Raw genomic sequence first — 21214 nt, forward strand, 5'->3', positions numbered from 1 at the left:
CTATGGTATTCTCCCCAGTAATGCATAACCTCAATCTAAGAATAATTTCAAACAATACTAGAAAATATCAGACAAACCAAACCGAGGGACATTCTGAATAACTGACTTCAAAAGTCTCAAGGTCATGAAAGACAAAGACTAACTATCACAGATTGAAACGAAGGAGACATGACAACTAACTGAATGCCATCCTGATTGGATCCTGGAACAGTAAAGGACAAGAGTAGAAAAGCTGGTGACATCCAAATAAAGTTTACTGTTCAGTTAATAGTATTGTACTAATGTCAATTTCTTCGTTTGGGTGATCGTACTGTGGTCATGGAAGATGTTAACTTTAGAGGAAGCTGGGGGAAGGTTCTACAGGAACTCCTACACTATTTTTTGCAATTCTTTATAATGCCAATATCATCTTTTTTAAAGTTTAAATCATCATCACCATCATCATCGTCATCATCAGGAGGTCAAATTGAACATTCCAGCAGAATACAAATGGTAAGCCATTGCAAGAATACACTGGATATTCCAGGCCTGGGCCAAGAAAATATTTCTAAGGAACATATTTCCAAACAACCCTCCCTGCCACAGTCACCCCTTGGTCCATTGGCCAATAAACTATAGTCCACCCCAAAATACAACCCCCCACTGCAATCATGACAAAACATCAGCCAAATTCCAGTTGAGGACCATTCTACAAAGTATCTGACCAATACTCCTCAAAACTGTTAAACATTGCCATGCTTAGTTTTTTGTGTCAATTTGGCTGGGCCAAATTAACCCAATTAATTTTAATAATATATTTTATGTAACCTGATTACATTCTCTTTTGGTATGAAGTTTTTAAAATCTAGTGCGTATTTTATACCCAGCAACACTCATCAATTCAGACAAGCCACATTTCCAGTGCTCAGTAGCCTCATGGGACGAGTAGCTCCCATACTGGACAGGACAAGCTAGTTAAATAACACATGAAGTTTGGGGGTGGGCATTCTTAAATGGAGTTTTCTTCTCCTTTTCTTTTCTTTTTTTTTTTAAACCAGGGATTGAACTTGTGCCCCCTGCAGTGGAAGCGCGGGGTCCTAACCAATGGACTGCCAGGGAATTCCCTGGAGTTTTCTTCTTGTATCAAAATACAATGTCTATGTGGTGAAGGTCAACTGGGAGTCAGCATTGGACGTTATTGACCAACATGTCTTTAGACTGGATTCCTCAATGCCCTGGTGGAAGTTGATACTTACAGCCTAGATTTTCTCTTCAAATGGTTATTACTGACACTGCCTTTGGAGCTTCCGTACTTGACCAATTCCTTTTCTAAAGTCTATCCAAGCAGCTATGATGCCAGGCCAAATTTTGAACAAGAGGAGCTTGTCTTTCATGCCATCACAAGTTTCCCACGAATCCAGCTTTCCAACTCTTAACCACATTCTACATCACCTCTTTCCTCCTGAGAAAACTTAGGGTCCTCCTATGTTCTCTCTGTCAAAATCAACTAAGAATCAGAAATTTATCAAAATGCAACTGTAAAGGCTGACAACAACTAGAAGCATTGCATCCGCAGAGAAAATTTGTATCTTCTTTAAAAAGAAGAAATTTAAAACCCTAAGCAAAAAGATTCAAATATCCACTGTGGAATTACAGGTTTTTGGCAGAATCAAGTAGAAAGATCCCTCAGTGTTTCTCTACTTCCATTGCATAGATCAGGGTTCAGTGAACTACAGTCCCAGGGGCTAAATCTGCATGCTGCCCTTTTTGTTCAGCCCACATTTTTAAACAGTTGGGGGGAAAAAATTCAGAGAAGAAGAGTATTTCGTGACAAGTGAAAATAACATGAAATTCAAATGTTAGTACTCATCAATAGTTTTATTGGCACACAGCCATGCTCGTTCATTTGCATACTGTCTATGGCTGCTTTCAGCTTCCACAGCCAAACTGAGCAAACTCTATGGTCCACAAAGCCTAAAATATTTACTATCTGTTCCTTTACAAAAAAGTGTGCTGAGCCCTGGTATAGGTGATTGCCCACATCACCTCCTTATAGGTATATAGTTGTGCGTCTAAAACACTTTTCTTAGAGCTACAAAACAGGTCTGTCACAGAATCATAATTTCATGCCTGTTTTACAGAAGCTTGGGAAATCTGTTATGTGAATAAATTATGTAAAAATCTAAACTGTCCATTAAAGACACCCACAATAACCAGACTGGCTTCACATTATATGCAGAAGGATGTTTCTACATAAGGATTACAGCAGCCTTCATACTTGTCAGCCAAGCTAGAATCAAAGATTATAATAAATGCTGCTGCCTGGGTCTCCCTCCTTTTCTCCTTCCCTCTCTCCCTCTCTTCCTCCTACCTCCTTTCCTTCCTCCATCTTCCTTTTCTTTCCAATCTAGCTTCTCCACAGCTCAAAGAGGAGAAGGAGCACCTCCACCTGATAAAGAGGTCCCCAAAGATAGAGAGATCTTATTTTGCACAGTCTGTAAGAATTGGAAGGAACTGTTAGAAAGTTAAATGCTCGACAAAATGCTTTAACAATCTCTGAGTAATATTTTCTCACAGTATTGACTTAGTTCAACCTAAGCCTGAGCAGAGACTAAATGACTAATTCAAGAACAATATGTGTAGAGTCATCACACGTATGTTCACAGGGTAAGTGTTATACCGGGTGAGTATGTAAATGGGATTGGCAGGCATATGATAAACCTATGCACTAATAATAGAATAATTAACATTTATGGAACACCTACAAAGTTCCATAAATGTGATAAACATATGCACTAATAATAATTATTACCCTCACAACAAATCTATACGGTAGATACTATTGTTTTCTCTGCATAACAAAGAAGTCAAAACTTAGAGATTTTTACCTGCCCAAGGGCACACAACTCGTAGGTAACAGAGCCACGATTCTAAGCTACGTTTGTCCATGTCCTGGGGTAACCTTATTAAGTATATGAATGTGTCCTTTTTTTCCCTCCCACATATGTATTTTCATGTTGTATACTTTTCTCTCAGATGTATACAACCTTTCTCCTAGAGCGCCTAAGGCATATCAAGGACATGAATGAGGTAGGGAGCGGGTGAGAATGTGAGTTGGGATTGTTATAACAGGAAGGCCAAAAAAGAGAGAGAGAGAGAGTTAATATTCAGCTTCCAACATCCAAAATCAGATTTTTAAGTCCTTAGCAAGACAACAGGCTTGAAAGTCAGGCTTTGTCAACACAGAACAGAATTTTTCTAAATTCTCTTACCTCTTCCTTTGCCATATCAAGAAATGCTATTTGGAAGACGTGATCATAGACTTTCACAGAGGAGAGGTGTAGGTAAAACAGAAAAGCCTCCTCTCTCTTCTCTCAATGGCCTGTGGCGAGAAGAGCAGAGTTGTAGTGGCAGGGAGAGATGTGTGTCCCAATCTTCCCTCTCTGTGCCAACGGCCTTGAGAGAAGAGTACTAGTAGATAGGGTGAAGGGAAAGCCCAAATCTGAGGGGTTTCTGCCCTGCTCTCTGCTGAGGGCTCTGGGGAAGAACCGCCTAGGAACCGCCCTGCAGCTGCCTGGAGGCCGCCATGTTGAAGCGAATTCAGGAGGCAGCGCGGTTCGGCAGGGGGAGGGCCCACTCCAGTTCCCCGAAGGGTATCAGTTCCCACGCGAAATATTGGGGTTGGGGGAACAGGGGTGTGTGTGTTACAGACATGAGTTTAGAGACTGGTTGAGGAATTTGCCAAAAGTGTTGGTGTGCAAAGACCCCTCAGGCCCAGTGAAGACCGAGGCAGGGCACAGGTGTTGGCGGTGGAAAGGGCTGCCTAACCAAGCCGAGAGAGAACACCACAGCCCCCCCTTCAGCCGCGGACACTGGTGGAGTACCCGGGGGCTGGGCTGTCACCCTTAGCAGTTGCCAATCCAGGATGTAGCTCTGAGGACCTCACCCTTCTCCACCAGACACTCCATCACACTCCTCCACGCCCAATCCCCCAAAACGCTTAGCACCAACTGGAAGAGGGGGGCCAGAAATCTGACAGACTGAGCACTGTCCCCAGAGAAACAGAATATGTTAAGTCTAAAGAGACTAGTTAGTTAGGCTAAAATAGTTTTGCTGAATGCAAAATAGAATTTTCCCACTAACAAATACCATGGGGGGTTATAAAGGATCTCAAATAGGCTATCATTGTCCACAGTCAAAATCTGAGCATAATGTGAGTAAATTTGTCCAACCTCACAGCCTGTGCTCTAAACCATCACATTTTACTGCTAGCATATGCTAATGGTAAAACTTTGGTCAAAATCTTAGGAAAGTGAAATCTTTTAACATTCTCCAAGCATATTTCTGGGCTGAAATGGGGGCAGAGGGTATATAACATGTTATAATAAATAATAACAATACCGTTCTCATTGAGCGGCTGTGAGAATTGAGGGCTTAGAACAGAGCCTGTCGGGAAGTGCTACATGTTTGCTATCATCATCGTTATTATTTTCTGTGGTAACCATGATGGATATTGCTGGCTGACTCCCTAGCCTCTGTGTGTCCCTTTCTCCCACTGGGTAGCAACCACACAGTTTAATTGGGATTAAACCCAACCCCAGGCATGGGTCCTGATTACTGCATGCATCAGGGTAATCCAATCACACGTGTCAGAGTGATTGGTGTAAGAGTGAGGAGAGATCTTAAATTGGTTCAATCAAAATAAAAGCTGGGGCTTCTATCCGATGTTTTGGGAGGAAAGCTCTCTTCTTTCCTTTGTATAGTACAGTGAGCGAACTTGTGACTTAAAATTGCAGCAGCCAATTTTGTTACTATATTATTTAGGATATATTAGTGTTTCTCAAATTTTTATGGTTTAAGGATACTTTTGCACCCTTAAAAATTATTGAGGACCACAAACAGCTTTTATTGATGTGAGTTATATTTATCAATATATGCTGTATTAGAAATTAAAACTGAGAACTTGAAAACTATTAACTCATTTGAAATCACAATAAAAAGACTTCTTCTTGGGCTTCCCTGGTGGCACAGTGGTTGGGAGTCTGCCTGCCAATGCAGGGGACACGGGTTCGAGCCCTGGTCTGGGACGATCCCACATGCCGCGGAGCAACTAGGCCCGTGAGCCACAACTACTGAGTCTGCGCATCTGGAGCTTGTGCTCCGCAACGGGAGAGGCCGCGACAGTGAGAGGCCCGCGCACCGCGATGAAGAGTGGCCCCCGCTCGCCACAACTGGAGAAAGCCCTCGCACAGAAATGAAGACCCAACACAGCCAAAAATAAATAAATTAATTAATTAATTTAAAAAAAAAAAAAAAAAAAAGACTTCTTCTTTACATTAAAGAAAGTCTTCTTTAATATAAAGAACATAGTTTTAAATGAAACAAAACACTAAAATTTCCAAAAAAGAAATTAGTGAGAAGAATGGCATTGTTTTTGTATTTTTGTTAACCTCCTTAGTATTCAGTTTAATGAAAGACAGCTGGATCCTCATAGCTGATGCATTCAGTCCGTGCTAATAACACACCATCTATCCTCTGGAAAACTCCACTGTATGCTTGGGATAAAGGCAAATAATGTCTAAGCATTTGTATTAGCTTCCTGTTGTTACTGTAACAAAATAAACTTAGCTGCTTAAAACAACACAACTTTTACCTTATATTCCTCAGTCAGAAGTCCAAAAATCAGCTTCACGGGGCTAAAAACATGGTGTCATCAGGGACGGTTCCTTCTTGAGGCTCTAGTGGACACTCCAGTTCCTTGCCCTTGCCAGCTTCTAAAGGCTGCCCACATTCCGTGACCCGTGGCTCTCTCCTCCCATCTTCAACGCCGGCAATGTTGTGTCATCATGGCTTCTCCTCTGACTCTGCTCTCTTATTTCCTTCACTGATTATATTGGTCCCACCTGGATAATGCAAAGTACTCTCCTCTCAATATCCTTAACTTAATCACATTTGCAAATTCCCTTCGCCATATAAAGTAACATATTCACTGGTTCTGAGAATTAGAATGTCAACCTCTTTGGAAGATCATTATTCAGCCTACAACAGCATTATTACAAAAATAGACTTGACCTCAGGGATCCCCTAAAAAGGTCTCAGGGACCCCAGGGGTTCAGGATGGATGCTCTAAATAATAGTGGTATAAACAAAATAGGAGTTTTTCTTTCCCATATTATAGTTAAAGCACAAGCAGTTCCAGACTGTCATGGCAGTTCCGGAATTCCCTGGCGGTCCAGTGGTTAGGACTCGGCACTTTCACTGCCGTGGCTGGGATTCGATCCCTGGTTGGGGAACTAAGATCCCACATGCTGGCGATGCAGCCAAAAAAATAAAACAAAAGAAAACTGTCATGGCATTTCCAGTGTCAGGGATCCAGAATCCTTTTTTTTCTCTTGTTCTGCCTTAATATGTAGGATTCAAGATGGTTTTGTCCTCAAAAGAGTTGCCTTCATCTTTATAATTCAGTGACTCATTACCATGCCCAAAAATCTATCCAATAGGAAGGAGGATAAGGGTGGAAGGAGCCCGCCCCCCAGCCCCCAATTTCTAAAAGCAAGACTCAGAAATCATATACATCCCTTCTGCTCATATCCTGTTGGCCAGACCTGGTCATGTGGTCACACCCAGCTGCAAGGGGGCCTGGAAAGTTAGCCGTAGCTGAGCCATCATGGATCCAGCCAAAAATTCTACTGGAATCGAGTAGTCTCTACCTCAGTTCTCGTGAGGAAAAGCTAACCTGATGATGGAGGACAGCAGAGCCAAGAAATTGCCTTACGTGAAACCTACCTTTGAACTTTTCAATTGCATGGGCTATTACTTTTTTTCTTTATGTCAAAAGCTCTTTGACTTGGGGTTTCTGTTATTTGCAGCCAAGAGCTGTCTGCTTCAGTAACTACATAGTATTTCCCCAACCAAAAAGTGGGAATACAGGATTTTACAAGTTCACGTGTGCTGCAGGGACAATGAGACAGGTGATTTAAAATTGGAGCCATGGCAAAAAAATTGGGGGGTGGGGGATGGGATGGTCACTAGTTTTAATACTAATTCTACTTGTAACAAAGGCTCCTTATTAGCTAAAACTCCAACCATAAAGTTTTTAAAGAAGCCTTGAACACTATGGATTAATGAATCAAACTCTTTTACCTGGATAAGCCGTAGAACTATAATATAAGGTGGCATCATTCAACACAAAACTAAGGATCTTATTGGGGCTGGTACAGAGTCTTCATGGTATCAGGAACCTAGCTTCTTCCATCTTATTCTACTTCTCTAGAGTGGTTGCCTGTATTCACGTGATCCAAATTAACTCACTATCACATCTGAAGTCTCATCAGGAAAAAGGAAAGGAAGAGCATTCGTTGGCCCTCTAAGGAGCATGGATTTTCGTGCAGGAAAATCATCTATCACTAATCCTTTAGATTTTACTGAAAAATACATAAGAACATAGATAAGGGTAATGGCTCACATAATGTCTTTTGAATTTTAAAATACTGTTTTATTCTCAAAGCTATAAATAAAACAAAACATTGAATTACTATAGATACGGGAAAATGTTGAGGCGAAGGCACACTTTAGGCAGTCAAACCACATTGGATGATAAGAGACAAACCATAGCAAACTTATCAGAAAATTGCATTGAAATAGTGAGAGGCTGATTTCTGGTAAATGAACCAGGGATCTTGCAACTGGTACCCATGAAACTCACTACAGATATGGGGGTGTCCAATTCACACTCTTGGATGTCAAACTTTTCCCTTTATAGACACAGAGAAGAAAATGTCTAAAAACTTGAATATGAGAAGATGAGTTTTCTCAAATTAACAGGAAAGAAAGAATAAGAACAAAAATGAACATTTGCAGACAGGAAAGGGTTAACAAAGGGTTCTTAGCCTTCATCCCTGAGCCTGGTCTCATTTAATATCTTAATAGCATGCTCTGGAAGAGGGACCACATAATCAAAACTTCATTTATGACAACATTGTGTTGGAGAGGGAAAAGACAACCCAGTGGGACCAAACACAATTTGGAGACTTTTTTCAAGGCTCTATAAGTGTACAAAGAAGTAGATGACATTTGGGCTTGATAACTCATTTAAATTAAATGTAAGATAATGGAGTGGAAACTTGAAGAATCCCAACATAGAAGTGGAGCCCAGAAAGGAGAATCCCACAGCAAGAGGAAAGAAAAGTAAAGGAACAGAGGTTGGCCTAGGCAGCTACTGGGAGGAAAGAATTTCTATTTTACAAGGTGACCAACCGTCCCAGACACCCACCTAGAAGTTAAGCCTCGCACCTGGTCACCTGGACACCTGGACACTTGGCATTAAGAGCCCAATTTTCAGGGAGATTAAACGTACTTGCTTGCTTGCTTCACCTCTGATGCTGTTTTTGTTGTTTTTGTTGTTGTTGTTGCAAACAGGAGGATTAAATTAATCAACACTAAATAAAAGCCACCTGCACATGGCAACACTGTAGACTCCTTGACCCCTGCGGTTCTGACCTGAAACTGCCGCACATGTGAAGAATCACGTGTAAAAACGGGCTGTAAATAATTGAAGAGGAATTGCACCCTGTAATCAAATCTCTTGAAGGGCATTGAGGAGGATCCAATTTATAATTCCCAGCTGTACCTCTAGTGACTCCTTTCTCTCCTCCCTAATTCCATCCCTGATTCTCCTGGGCTCTGTATTTATCACCCCCACCGGGGCCTCAACTCTCACCCAGCCCAGCTGGCTTTTGCTCCCCTATTCTCTTCTCTGTTTTGTATTCTTCTTGTCACTTAGACTTTTAAATTTTATACTCGCTGGAAGAGGTCTTTCAGGCTTAGATTTATGGCATGTGTAACTGTGCATACATCAAAAGGAAAATGTAAGCAAAAAAAAATCATTAAGATATGTTCCAGGCAGGGGGACTTCTCTGGTGGTCCAGTGGTTAAGACTCTGCACTTCCACTGTAGGGGGCACAGGTTCGATCTCTGGTCAGGGAACTAAGATCCTGCAAGCCGTGTGGCACAGCCAAAAAATAAATTAAAATGTGAAAAAAAAAAAAAGATATGTTCCAGGCAACAACAACTATGTCATCATTGCCACCTTCTGACAGCAACTGTAAGACATTCTGATGTCAGAGTAAAACCCCTGTGACCCGCCACCTTGCTGAAGCATTCCCAGCACTATTGGAGGCCTTTGTGTCCACCTCCATGACCACCTCTCCATCCTTTCCACCCCCAGAGGCAGCCATTCTCCTGGATTTTGTGTTTATAATCCCCTTGTTTTCCCTACAGTTTTACCAAATATGTAACCTACACAATACATTGTTTGGTCTTGTTTTTGATCTGCTTCATTAATGGAGTTATATCATTAAAAAAATGTAAGGTAATGAATTTTTGAGCTAACAGTTATGTCTCTGTGGTTCACAATAGCTTGTCCTCTGATTGGGGTTGCGTTACGTGCTGGGTTAGCTTGGATCAGAAAAGTGCAACAGTAAAATAGATTTTAATGTTACTGGAACAAAAGAGAAAAGCCTACAGGAATCCTGTTTCCTATTTTTAGAAGTAGAGCAATGCAGCAAAGTCAATTATTAATTAGTACTAGTGAATTTTGTCAAGAAAACGCCTCCATTTTCAATAAAGGAAGTCATTTTTCCTTCCCTTTCATACCCAGTTGCCCATGATTTATGTGTTCTTTCCCCCTCTGGTTCTAACATGTTGATTACCTGGTAAAGAACACAGTAAAGTTGGCAGTACTTGCCTATTCAATTGCTTCATAATGAACTCAAAAAACATCCAATCATTATAAATACTAATAATACTAGAAGCAGCAGTTCTTAAACTTACAATGGGTTGCATTATTCAAAACAGTATAATAAATCAGCAGATTGTGAATCAAATCTGATTTTCTCATAGGAACAATGCTGTAAGAGCAGGGTTATGTTTGTAACCAAATGCCTCATGCTATACACTATTTTTTTTGTTTAGAAATGACCACAGTATCGCATGTAGTTAATTCTGAATTATATGCCTATATACTACACAACATACACTTTTTTAATGTGTACATAAATCAATTGCCAATGCAGTCCAATAACCAAAGTATAAGAATTGTACTTATTCACGAAGCCCTATGGAGAATTTTGGCAAGACGAGCAGGGAGGCTCTGAGGGACCAGTTGAGCACGCCTGGAAATGATTGTGCTTGGGACTCAGGAGCAAAGAGCCTCCTGGGAAATGAGCTGTGTCCAGTGAGGTAAGCCTCACACAGTAGAATGGGGAGTGCCCAGTGAGGGGGGCATGAGGAAGGGAGAGAGAACCTGAGGTCATAAATACCTGGTCCCACCAGATGGTATCTCCTTTCACACAAGCGTTGGTTGGTTCTGGGAACCTCCTCCAAGGCTTCTCTGCTTCACTCGTTTTCGCTGGGTCCTCTGTTGGGCGATAGGAATAGCAACGTCTGCCTGTCCCATGAGCACATGCGGAGGAAAAATGGAATGTTTGCATCACGTCCACGAAACCCTTTAAAAATCTTCAAAGGTCAGTGCTATTTAAACAGATACAAAAGGTAAAAGGTTATTATAGTTTCTCTTCTTATCTAAATCTAGTGACAAAACCAAAAATTCCATCTTTACTATCTCTTGATTGGCTTTGCTTGTTGACAAGTAAAATTGGGGTGGTGAAATGCGACTTGCATTTTTATTGTGCATATTTCCATAAAATGTAATATCTTTTTTTTACAATGAACATGTGTAACTTTTGTGCCAAAAGAAATAAAAATAGAAAATGAACATTGGAAGGAGAGTATAGAAACTTGGGCCAAATTAAGAGAAAATTAAAAGAACATGAGGTAGCTATGATAGGGCAAGATCTTTTTTTTCTTCCAGTTTTATTGAGATGTAATTGACATACAGCACTGTGTGAGTTTAAGGTGTACAGCATAATGATGTGACTTACGTACATCATGAAATGATGACCACAGTAAGTTTAGTGAACCTCCATCATCTCGTGTAGATACAACATGAAAGAAATAGAAAAAAATTTTTTTCCTCGTGATGAGAACTATTATGATTTACTCTCTAAAAAACTTTCGTATATAATGGACAGAAGTGTTAATTATATTTATCGTGTCATACATTATGAAAGTTTTTCATACAAATTAAAGTTTGTACCTTTTAAACGCTTTCATCCAATTCACTCTCCTCCCACTCCCACCTCTGGTAATCACAAATCTGACCTCTTTTCCTATGAGTTTGCTTGTTTGTTTTTGAAGCATAATTGACCTACAACACTATGTTAGTTTCTGGTATATAATATAGTAATTTGATATTTATGTACATTTCAAAATGATCACCATGATAAGTCTAGTTGTCATCTGTCACCATACAAAAATATTACATAATTATTGACTAAATTCCCCACATTTCAAACCTGTGATTCATTTATTGTGTAACTGAAAATTTGTACCTCTTAATCTCCCTCACCTGTTTCTCTCCCCACCAATTCTCTCCCTTCCAGCAAACACCTGTTTGTTCTCTGTATCTATGACTGTTTCTGTTTAGCTGTGTTTATTCATTTGTTTTGTTTTTTTAGATTCCACATATAAGTCAAATCATACAGTATTTGTCTTTCTCTGTCTGACTTATTTCATGTTGTTACAATGTCAAGATTTCATTTCTTTAATGGCTGAAGAATATTCCATTGTATATATGTACCACATCTTCTTTATCCATTCATCTACTGATGGCCACTTAGGTTGCTTCCATATCTTGGCTATTGTAAATAATGCTGCAATGAACATAGCGGTGCATATATCTTTTCAAATTAGTGTTTTCATTTTGTTCAGATAAATACCCAGGAATGGAATGCTGGATCGTGTTGTAGTTCTATTTTTAGTTTTTGAGCAATCTCCATAATGCTTTCCCATAGTGGCTGTACCAATTTACATTCTCAGGAAGAGGGCATGAGGGTTCCCTTTTCTCCGTATCCTTGCCAACACTTTTTATTTGTTGTCATTTTGATGATAGCCATTCTGACAGGTGTGAGGTGATATCTCTTTGTGGTTTTGATTTGCATTTCCCTGGTGATCAGTGATGTTGAGCATCATTAATGGTGATGGGAGAGGCTGGGTCAGATCGCTGGCTATGGGGAGCCCAGGGGTCCCAGGGCTAGTGCTGGCCTACTAGTGGGTGGGGCTGGGTCCTGGGCCCTCAGGTGGGCAAAGTCAGGTTCCCGTGTGGCCAGGGAGGCTCGGGGAATCCAAGGTGGCTGGCCTGCTGGTGGGTGGGGCTGTGTCCTCATCCAGCTAGATGCTTGGCCTGGGACTAAAATATTCCCTCCCCTCCAGTATAGGGGTTATTATTCCCATTTTACATATGAGGAAATTAAAGAGTGATTAAGTGGCTTGCCAAGGTCCTCATGGGAAATAAGTGGCGAAGAACCAGGACCAGGGCAGAGGTTGCCTTACGGAGGGGAAAAGATGAAGTTGAGACACTGAAGAGAAAGAAGGGGATTTGGAGACGCTACAACACAGTTAAAAATGAAAGAGAAATCGAGGCTGATTCCAAACCCTCAAGCTAGGTTGATAAGGAGAGTGATGTGGACAACGTTGGGGAAACCAGGAGATGAATTTGTAAGAGAGAATGAAGTCATTTTATTTTTTGTTATCAATAAAACTGTAAGTATTTTCAAAAAACCGGCAAAACAATATGGTGTATATTGAAAAGTACAATCCTCAGGACTTCCCTGGTGGTGCAGTGGTTAAGAATCCGCCTTCCAATGCAGGGGACACTGGTTCGAGCCCTGGTCCGGGAAGATCCCACATGCTGCGGAGCAACTAAGCCCGTGTGCCACAACTACTGAGCCTGCATGCCACAACTACTGAAGCCTCCGCACCTAGAGCCTGTGCTCTGCAACAAGAGAAGCCACCACAATGAGAAGCCCGCGCACCACAACGAAGAGTAAGCCCGAGCCCAGCAACAAAAACCCAACGCAGCCAAAAAATAAAGAAATTTATAAAAAAGAGAAAAAAAGAAAAGTACAATCCTCTTCCTCCTCTTCCCCATCTCATAGCCTCAGAACATAGTGACTATTAGCTGCTTCTTGTGTGTTCTTTCTTGAAAGTTTTTTTTTTCCCACAAATATGACCATACTCTACCAATTCTTATTTACATTGCATTGAATAGTATATTTTTAAGACAGAGCCTTCCAAAGCTGCCTTATTCTTTGTAAAAGCTACATAGTATTATATAGTATTTCACTGTATGGACATACTATGTTTAACAAGTCTTTCCTGATAAGTATTTTGGCTGTATTTATTGGGATTGTTTTGGTAGGGTGTTGTTGCTCCTATTTTTTAAAAATTTATTTTATTGAAGTATAGTTGATTTACAATGTGTTAATTTCTGCTGTACAGCAAAGTAATTCAGTTATACATATATATATATTCTTTTTCATATTCCTTTCCACTGTGGTTTATCACAGGATATTGAATATAGTTCCCTGTGTTATGCAGCAGGACCTTGTTGTTTATCCATTCTCTATATGACGGTTTGCATCTGCTAATCCCAAACTCCCAATCCATCCCTCCCCCACCCTCCCCATTGCTGCTATTATTGTTTACAACTACAAAACATTCCTGCAATGCAAATTCTTGTATGCAATTATTTTTACATATTTATGGACACGTATCTCTAAGCTAAATTCTTAGACTAGAAAAGTTAGGTCCAATAATATGTTTTTAAAATTTTAATAAATATCTTTTAAATGTTGATAAATATTGCCAAATAAATCACATGCACTAATAAACATCTTGTACTCACGGAGCACAGACGGCCCTGATTCTCCACACTCTGATTAGAATGAATATTTTCAAACTTTTTGTCTTGGCAGACTGACACATGAATAATGTGCCTGTATTATAGTTTTAAGTTGCTGCATGAAATTTTAGACATTCTGAGTTTGGGGAGCTGCAGGGTCGCTTAAAGGGAGCATTCATGTAGGCAGCTACAAGTATAGGATCTGCATTTGAATGAGTGGGGAGCATAAATGCTGATTTTGGAATCACAAGCATGGAAAGAATAAAGTTCTCTCCAGACTTGTGGTTGCCAAGGGGGAGAGGGAGTGGGGGAGAGATGGATTGGGATTTTGGGATTAGCAGATGCAAACTGTCATATAGAGAATGGATAAACAACAAGGTCCTGCTGTATAGCACAGGGAATTATTTTCAATATTCTGTGATAAACCATAAAGGAAAAGAATATGAAAAAGAATGTATATATTTGTATAACTGAATCACTTTGCTGTACATCAGAAATTAGCACAACATTGTAAATCAACTATTCTTCAATTTTAAAAAACAGCAAACAACAAAACAAAAAAAGAATAAACGTCTCTCAAAGAGTGACTGTATTGAAGTATAGTTGATGTACAAGATTATATGTTTCAGATGTACAACATACTGATCCACAATTTTTAAAGTTATACTCTATTTATAGTTATTATAAAATATCAGCTATATTCCCTGTGCTGTACAATGTATCCTGGTAGCTTATTTATTTTATACATAGTACCTCTTAATACTCTACCCTTATCTTTTCCCTCCCCCTTCCCTCTTCCTCACTGGTAACCACTAGTTTTTTCTCTATGTCTGCGAGTCTGTTTCTTTATTATTATAACAAAATTAAATTTAAAAAATAATAAAGTATACAGGAAAATGTGCATAGGTTATATGCAAATTCTACACCATTTTATATAAGAGACTTGAGCATCCACAGATTTTAGTATCTGTGGGGGAGGTTGGGGTACTAATCCTCCGTGGATACTGAGGGACAACTGTATATGTGGTTTAACAAAATATAATGGATATTTAGGGTTTATTTAAATAAATAAACAAATAAATAAATGACTATTTGGAAGACCACACACACACACACACACACACACACACACACACACACACACACACAAAGAGTGAAGGCAGAGTTAGAAAAGAAGAGGAACAAAACTAAACCCTGGGGAACCAGAAAGAAGATGACGGAAAGAAGAATTGGCTATAAGGAGACTAATAAGAGACAAGAGAATCAAGAGAATTTAAGATGATAGACAGCAAAGGAGGAGAGTTCCAGGAAGGAAGTGAAAAGTATAACATGTTACATGAAGAACAAGGGAGATGACCAAGTAGGAGCCCTCTGATTTGGCAGAGAAATGAAAATGGATTAATTCAGTCTTATTATTATTCAGATGTTGGGACTCTTGTGGACAACATCCATGTTAGAAACATTGACTGTTTACTAGAAAACCATCACTATGATGAAGCTGGTACAAAACCCAGCCAGCTCTTTAAACTCCCCCAAAGATGAAGTTGGCTCACTTCCAAAATGTTATATAATCTGACAATAAAGTAGAATGTATGACCAGTATGGTCATCCCATCCCAGTATACTCTGCACACTCATTCTTTTCCTGGAGTCCCACCTCTGAAATGAAGACCAGCACTGGGAGGGAGGCAGAGAATGATGAGGACAGAAGGTTGTAATGTTATATTTAAACACATAAAATGCAATCCTCCATTCCAATATTGCTATAAGAAATCTTATACTACTATACATAATAAAACGAGTTGAAATAACAAACAATAAAAGAAATGCGACTTATGCTTGGAATGAGAGTCATGAACTCTAGGTGACTGTTTTCAGGTTTGTACAAAGTGTACTTCCTGCAAATGTCTCAGAATCACCTCCCACTCCCTTTCTCAACCACCCCCCACCCCCCATTTATATCTGAGGATGACTTTGCCTCCTCTAGGTCACTCTAATCCATACTCTTCCGAAGGAGTATATTCTACAGGATGGCTTCTTCTTTCCCTTTGTACTCTTTTCTAAATCTGATTAGTAATTACTAGTTTGTTTACTCTTTTCTCTCTGTTCTAAAATTTGAATTTCCCTCTGGGGTCTGGTCTCATCTTGACTCTAAGAGGGATTAATAGAGGGATTCATATTAAATTAGAAATTATTTTCTATGATGGATTGGAATCCTTTGGGGGTCAGTCTCTATGAAATACAAAAGAATAACTGTCTCATTTCCTAACTCCTCAAGGAAACAGAAAAAGATGATCTAATGGGCCAATTGGACCTTTGGAAAGGCAGCCTGGGTTCTATTAGAAAAATCAGTATGATTTGACATCTAGACATAACGGTAAATCTCAGGGAGGTGAAATTTTGTTGTTCTCTCCATGACCAAGAGATTTGCCTCCTGGTATAATTTCTTCCCACTTTGTCAGTGATGACTGGGGATGCACCTGCATTATGCCAGGGAATTTGTTTTGATTTATTCACGCAAACACTTGATTGGTCAACTTAGAAGAAGAAAAATCAAGTTAATTATTTAATTTAATGAATCAACTTACTGTTATGCACAAATTGATATAACTGACATATCAATGTAGCCACATTATTAAATCTGTGAACTCTGCTCTATAATTTTTCATATTTCTTGGCTTTTGAAAATCTGATGAAAACTGGACCATCTTCCCTGAAAAATTCACACTTGTACACTCACACACACATACACATTTTTGCAGAACTTTAACAGAGTCCCTGAATCCCAACCACAGATCTGGAGGTACCAGACAGGCACTGCTGGTTTCATTTAGCTTGAGTTTGACTCATGAAAATTTTATCCAGAGGCTTTTACCTCTAGTAGAGTTCAGTACAGCTGGAAGGCCATGCCTTCTGGTGTTGTAGAATAGGGTGATACGGGGCTACTAAATATAAAAACAGCCATCTCCAAAGGGTTATGAGTCAGGAGGTATCACACCTGAAACAACCTTGTGCCTAGAAAATTGGTGGTTTCAGAGAACACAAACATCAAATCACTGATTTTTTTTTTTTTTACAAATGCTTATTTTCTTCTTAAGCAAATTTCTTTCACTTTAAATTAGAACTAGAATAAAAAAAGATTTTATCTCAACCCAAATATGTAACTGAGGTCAAATTATGATTTAAGCACAAATCTGAAATTGGTTTTCTATTAAAAGAGAGATAGGTAATTCTAGTCTTTCATATTTATGCTTTATATCAGTATGCTTATTTGTTTAAGCACTCAGCAGCCTTAACTGAGCACTGGCTATGTTCCCAGCACTGTGCTAGATACTAGGGATAGAAAGGCAAATAAATAAAAAACAGCCCATCTTCAGAAAGTGGGAGAATGTTGAAAAACCAAGAGAAGTATTTAATTCAAGGCATCAGGTCAGTTACGAGGATAAAACTTGATGGGAGGGAAAAAGATTGGTTTCCTAAGGTATACGTAAAAATCAATACATTTGTTATATTCAGGCTCAACTGTTACTAATTTTTTAAGAGTACCTCTAAGTTATAATCATATGATGGTCATAAAAATAATTTGCTAACATATACCACCAGAGCTTCACTCTGTAAACTTAGGCAAACCTTTTGAGGAATATTCCTTATTTTGTTTGAGGGAAAAAAAAAATTTGCTTCTTTTTTTTTTTTTAAGAAATAAAACAAATACCCACCTAAAACTGAAAAGATCAATAATACCAACTGTTGGCAAAGGTGAGGAGTAACTGGAATTCTCATACATTTATGATGGAAATTTAAATTGGTCAAATCACTTTTGGAAAACAATTTGGCAGTTTCATATAAAGTTAAATATATTTCTATCCCCTGACTCAGCAATTCGCCTAGATTTTTACCTGATAGAAATTAAAAACATGTGTCCAAAAAAGACTTGTATGAGAAAGTTTATAATTGTCCCAGACGGGAAAAACCCAAATGTTTATCAAAAAAAGAATGTACAAACAAATGCTGGTATATTCATACAATGGAATACTATTGAACAAGAAGAAAGAATGGGTGACCGATACATGTACAACATAGATGAACCTTAAAAATATTACGCAATGAGACAGAAGCTACACACAAAAGAGAAGATACTGTATGTCCCACTTATATGAGGTTCTAGAACAGGCCAAACTAATTGAAGATGATAGAAATCAGAACAGAGGTTGCCTCTGGGTGTTGGCTGGGATTGACAACAGAAGAAAAGGCAGAGAGATGTAACATTGCTGGCTTTGAAGAAGGAAAGAGTTATGAGCCAAGGAATGTGGGTGGTCTCTAGAAGCTGGAATAGGTAAGGAAATAGATTCTCCTCTAGAGCCCCAGAAAGGACCACAGACCAATCAACACCTTGATTTTAGTTCAGTGAGATCTATCTCACACTTCTGACCTATAGAAGTATAAGATAAGTTTGTGCTGTTTAAGCCACTAAGTTTGTGGTAACTTGTTACAGGATCAATCGAAAACTAATACTAATGGGTATATGCATTTGTCAAAACTCATCAAAATATACATTTTAGATCTGTATGTTTCACTGCATGGAAATGATGTCTTGTGATGGATTGAATCACGTCTCCTGAAAAGATATGTTCAAGTCCTAGCTCCCAGTACTTTAGAATGACCAGTATTTGAAAATAGGATTATTGCAGATGTAATTAGTTATGATGAGGTCATAGAAAATAGGATGAGCCCTTAATCCAAAATGACAAGCATCCTTAGAAAAAGAGGAGAAGACCGAGACACACAGTGAGAACACCATGTGATGACAGAGGCAGAGACTGGAGTGAAGCAGCTGCAAGACAAGGAATGCCAAGGATTGCCATCCACCAGAAGTTGGAAGAGGCAAGGGGGGATTCTACCAAGCGTTTCACACAGAACACAGCCCTGCAACACCTTAATTTTGGACTTTTGGCCTCCGAAACTGTGGGAGAATAAATTTCTGTTGTTTTAATTCACCTAGTTTGTGGTACTTTGTTAAGGCGGTGCTGGAAAACTAATACATATTTTAAAAGAAAAAAAGAAAGAAATCTGCAGTAAGAAAGAAAATATTACAGATACAGTTGAAGCCCTCTTCATAGTCCCCGCCCCCCCAGTTAATTTGCTCCCTCTCACCATAGAGGTAACCACTATCCTTAATTTCTTGTTTATCATTCTATTGCTTGTTTTTATACCTTTGCTGTATATCTATGAATCATAAACATTTCACATGTTTTTAAACCTTATATAAACAGAATCATGTTGTAATTTTTCTTTCATAATTTTTTTCACTTGATTTGTGCTTGTCAGATGAGTTCGTGTTGTCACATGCAGCTCTGATACATTAATTTTCATCATTGTACGGAATTCCATTGTATGAACAAAGCATAATTTCTTTATTCACTGTTTTGTAAATGGGCTTTTAGGATATTCTCCCCCACCACCCTTTTTTTTTTTTTATCACTATTACAAACATCGCTGCTATGAACATCTTGGAACACATGTCAACGTTTCTTAAGGATGTATACCTAAGAGTATTATTGCCAAGTCTTAGAAAACGTGTATCTCCAACTTGACAAGACAGTGCCAAGCATCTCTCTGAAGTGATGCCCCAATTTACACTCACACCAATAGTATGAGTTCCCATTGCTCCATATGCTCCTCTGTGACCTTTGGCATTTTCAGGCAAAAGAGATTTACCATGAAGCAAATGAAGCTTAAGGACATTTCATTAGCTTGGGCCCCTTCAAAAGGCCCATAGCTAACTTTGTATTTGTAATTTTGTATTCTTTTTCTTAAAATGAGCCCCACAAATTGCATAAACTTCAGGGTCCACCAAATCTAGTTATAGTTTCATACCTGCTGAGAGGTGTGAAATGGATCTCATTGTGGTTTTAATTTACTTTTCCCTGATTACTAGTGAAATTACTTGGGTAAAAGTGCAGACATGCTTACTTCTATAGAAAACAGTACATTCTATTGGACTCACATAAGTAAATGCTTTTTCTGTATTCAAAGCAAAATTTTCCTAAAAGCCTGTGGTTTTTTTAAAGTAACTCTTTGTCTTGTTTCTCAGCAATTACTTTGTATTTTAGAATCTAGCCATATAGCCAAATTTGGCAAGAGAAGCCCCGTATGAAGAGCATATACACCAGGTTAAACCCTGCTCTCACACCGATCTTTTGGGGAGCCCATGCTGTGGGTCACCTCAAGTAAAGCTCACATTATGAAGTCTTCCTGACAGGCCACCTGGTAAACCTCCTTGGATAGGATAAATATGGATGCACTCCATTACATACTCTGGTTTACCATAAGGAATTTTCCAGCAGGCTATGCTTTATACCAGTGAGATATAGATATTGGTTGTGGGAATTACAAAAATGAGTGAGTTTGCCATAACTTTAATTTTCTGGGTTAGAAACATAAAAACATGAAATGCTATTATTTTAAGAGATATACCTATCCCTACAATAAGGAGTATAACATGTCTGCCAGATCCGGTTTATAAAAATTGAAAAATATTAAATATACTAGAAACTCAAACCCTTGGAAAGCACAAAATAACCAACTAATTCTGGATTTACTTGATATACCTAGTTCAGTAGTATTTTGTTGAAAAAAGTTAACATTGAATGTTCATTAAAATGTACTCAAATATACATTACAGGGTTTTCATAGTTTTTTCTTAAAGCAGTGACATTTTCCCAAATAATTTAAAAGTGATCCTCTTCCTAATGTAATGTAGTTTTCACAAGTAGTGTGTTTATTTGCTATCCTTACTATATTTCCAAATAGAATTAAAATGTTTGAGCATGTCCTTTTCAGAAAGTTACGAAACTAAACAAAAATAATTTTAAATGCTCATTAGAATGTGTCTGAATACTTGTTATGCCCCTTTTTCTAGGATTCAAAACTTGAGTCATTATTCAGAAATGCTTTTTAATTTTAATGATCTTTAAATCTAGAATCAAGTGAAACATATTAAATACTGGGTCCAGTTTTCTTCCATCTTTCAGAGTTTCATGGAATAAGAAACTTACCTAGTACAAACGGAAGATTAAATATTTCCGGGCAATGCAGAGATAGTGAATAGATTATGTATCCGTGGACTTCACATCAGTCCAGCAGAGTCGGAGTTCTGCACATTAGAAATGGAATGGGATCAGCCTAACATTGTTTGGGGTCGGTTTTCTTTTGCTGTATTTTTTTGAATGGGGATGGGGGCCCAAGTGTCCTTATGAAGCTGTGGTCAACAAGAGCTTGTGGGAGAAGCTCCAGCGTTCTGCTGCATTCCTGCATCTGGCAACACAACAGCAAGCACCAGTTTTTAATAGAGTAGCCCTCACATTAAATAAAACCATCATAGACTATATTGTACAGTTATGTTGCTAATTTTCCTTTGATATATAAAATATTTTAA

The 21214-nt window shown here is 38.8% G+C and overlaps 1 long non-coding RNA gene across 1 annotated transcript; it reads right to left on the minus strand.

Moving 5' to 3' along the window:
* Positions 1–761: 761 nt before the first annotated feature.
* Positions 762–6742, minus strand: LOC309632405. Its single transcript, XR_014246893.1, has 3 exons — positions 5633–6742; positions 2768–3361; positions 762–2700 (listed from the first exon to the last, which is right to left on the minus strand). It is a non-coding gene; the product is annotated as an uncharacterized lncRNA (long non-coding RNA).
* Between the last annotated feature and the right edge of the window lie 14472 nt (positions 6743–21214).

Source organism: Balaenoptera borealis (genome assembly GCF_965194805.1).
Source record: "Balaenoptera borealis genome assembly, chromosome: 7".
NCBI classification, from domain to species: domain Eukaryota; kingdom Metazoa; phylum Chordata; class Mammalia; order Artiodactyla; family Balaenopteridae; genus Balaenoptera; species Balaenoptera borealis.